This window comes from Teleopsis dalmanni, chromosome 1 (assembly GCF_002237135.1).
Source record: "Teleopsis dalmanni isolate 2A chromosome 1, ASM223713v2, whole genome shotgun sequence".
Classification (NCBI taxonomy): domain Eukaryota; kingdom Metazoa; phylum Arthropoda; class Insecta; order Diptera; family Diopsidae; genus Teleopsis; species Teleopsis dalmanni.
In genome coordinates this window covers 114,049,300-114,052,604 of record NC_051846.1, presented here as the reverse complement: position 1 = coordinate 114,052,604, position 3,305 = coordinate 114,049,300, and the positions used below count along the sequence as shown (strand labels likewise).

Sequence of the window (3,305 nt, the reverse complement as noted above, 5' to 3'; positions counted from 1 at the left end):
ACACACACAAATCTTCCGCACCAGCACCAGACTTTTCACTTTTTTTACTTTATTTAGTTATCGCCTATAGCAGTTCCGCATACTATTAATTTTTTTTTTTTAAATTTCTTAATGGTCTTTGTATTTTTGCAATAACTTATTCCAAGTTTGCGATTTTAAATATTTATTTTTATAAGCTTCATTTTTCACTTCCCATAAACAACGTTCACTTTTGTACTGTTCAATTAGTTCTTTAAAAATATTGGTATTCTTTAATAATTGTTTTTAGCACTCTTTTTTTAAATTTTACTTTCAAACAAAATAAATTACCATCATTTTTATTTTTTTTTTTCTGTTACTATTTTATAAATTTTTCCGCGATCTTCGTTCGTCCGACGCTCACCAAAATTCTTAAATTATGAGAAGTCTGCAGATTTCGATATACACAAGCAGACATGTCTGTAGACTTAACAAATTATTGAAAAGATTTAATTTTATCGTGTATATGTCTACAGACCGAAATTTGGTATGCATACTTGAATATACACAATACGATTTAGTAGCACGTATACTTGATTTACATACATGTACCATCGCCTATATCATGTTTAAATGAGCATGCTGTGATTTTGGTGCGTTTCTAAAATACTTTCTACATTAAATATTATTTCATTTTTCTTCATTTTTATTGCAGTAAATTTAACTTTCACAGCCATACTTATATGGCTGTAAAAGAATATATGTATACTCTGTTATATTTAACAGAATTACATTTTTATACTACTAATAACTATAATTATGGTTTTGTTTACTGGGTTTTTCTACAAAATAGAAAAATCACATATTAAATTAAATTTATGAAGTTAATTTATATATATGAACGCATACACATAAGCAGAGTGGCGCAGTGGAAGCGTGCTGGGCCCATAACCCAGAGGTCCGAGGATCGAAACCTTGCTCTGCTAAACTGGAGCGGTCGTTTTTTTAATTCAAAACTTATATATTTTTTTTTTAATTCCTAATTTACTGTAAACTGTTGTAAATTTTAAGCGAAAATTTAAATATTAATTAGTAAATTGATAGCTGTATTTTTATCATATACGTGCCTCCGCGTTTAGTGCTTGAAAATAATCACGTAGTGCATTTTGTAGAATACTTTGAAATTGCCTACAAATCCATACAAAATAAATTCTGCATATTTTGCTGTCAATACAAAAATAAATGAACTTATAATTTGTAAACATTTTAACAATTCAGCTGGCTTCTTTATATGTTTATTATTTGAATTATGTGTTCTGGTGTCTTAGTTTCAATAATCTTGCAAACAAAAATAACATAGAATCAAAGTGAAAAAAATTATTTAATGAAACAATTAACTTTAAAAATTAATATAATAAAATTATTTACTTACGTTTTTAGTTTTCTAACAATTTTACCAAGCAACCCACTAATTCCGAAATATGTTACTGCAGCTCGCACGTTTGAAGCTGATTGAATTTAATCTGTTTAATAGGCAATTAATAGTTTCCGTGATTTATCCATGATTTTCATTGCGGAATTGATTAATAAGTAATTGTTGCTTATTTGAAGGATATGAATTAATTTTGAGTATTTTAAATATTATACTTGAATTTTATTTTAAAAAAATAATAAAATCTAATTGTATATATTCTATTTACAAAAATTCATAAGTATATGAATTTAATCATAATGTAATATGTATATGTATGCTAGAATAATAAATATTTAGCTATTTTTTCATACCTAAAATAATAATTATGAATATTAGTACATTAATGTTATTTTAATAATATTGACTATACATGTTATGTTTTTCTTCATACGAATTATAAAGCATTTTTATTTAATTTCAACTTTGCACTAATTTGAAATAATTTATTTTTTCTTTAATAATTTTAAGTTTTATTGCATCAAAAATTTAAATTTTTAATAAAACGTGGCGAACACATTAACCAGCGTAACACTATCCGTAGTGATGTAAAAGCAAAAGTACAAACAGGAATTAACGTAATGCCTTTTCTCAGAAGCAAGAGAAAAAAAAGTAATTACGTGTAAAATAATAAATGCTTGCACAATAATACACATTTGTAACATACATTTAGAAGTGTTTTAATTAATAAAAAAGTGGTAATACAGAAAAAACTAACAAACGAACCAGCAACTTGAATACAAGCAGAACGTAGAGCAGTCGGCATAATTCACTGCGGATGCGTCAAAGTTTTACACGGTAAAAACTGCGGTAGATATAGACACTTTACATAGAGTCGCAGACATTGCGAAGTGTTCTCCTACAGCAGGAAAATATGTAACTTTAAAAAAGGAGTTAGTCAAGAGATTTGGTGAGTTGAAACAAAAGCAGCTTGTAAAATTATTGACGAACTTAAAGTCATCAAACAAACGGCTATCGCAACTACTCAGAGAAATGTGAAACGTAGCCGGTACAGCAGAGTTGGCCGGTTGCATTATGGACAACATATTATGTGACGTGACAATATTTCACGTCACAGTACACTGATGCGACAGTTAGCCATGAAAGCAAAACGGTTTCATCTCTAGAATCAAGAGTGCTAATACTTGAAACTTCAGACCAGTAGCTAATAGCAAATGTCAGCAAGTTGGCATCAGAAATCAGATCAGGTCGCCGTAGTCGAAGGAACAGCAGGCTGCGCAAATGTAAAGTTGCCCAACATAATTCGCAAGTATATTAACCTATCCATTTGCAACAACTACGAACTGCCAACAAATTCACAAATAAGCCATCACATTGAAACAGAGTGCCGACCGTTTGCAGAAAAGCCAAGAAGATACTCTGATGAGAAATCAACAACAATTCGTAATGAATTTCGCTCACTAAAGGAGCAAGGGATTGTACGATCGTCAAACAGTCCATGGTTGAGCCTCATCTATCTTGTTAAAAAGAAGACGGTAGATGGAGCAGCATGTAGACATTGTGTTACATATACTTTTCAAAGTGCGAGTTTGGCGTTTCATCTTTGCAATTCCTTGGTTATCAGATTACTTCAGACGGGAAAGAATTTCTTGGCGGTTTAAATTTTTATCGAAAGTGCTTTCCAAAAGCTGCAGCAATACAAGCACCATTGTAACATAAAATTTATAGCTCTTAAATTTTACAACACAAAATATTATAAAACACTAACAAAATTGATAAAGCAAGTATTGAAACTCACCACCAAATTTAATACAAAATATAAACACCAGAACAATAATAAAAACTTGTAAACCACACACCGTTGTAGTTACAAAAACAAAACTACTGTATGCTTCACACCTCGCGGATATAAAAG

General features: G+C 29.8%; 1 non-coding gene across 1 annotated transcript; it reads left to right on the top strand.

Annotated features, from left to right (window-relative positions):
• Positions 1-872: 872 nt before the first annotated feature.
• On the top strand, positions 873-944 carry Trnam-cau. The gene has a single exon. It is a non-coding gene; the product is annotated as a tRNA-Met (tRNA).
• Positions 945-3,305: the final 2,361 nt, after the last annotated feature.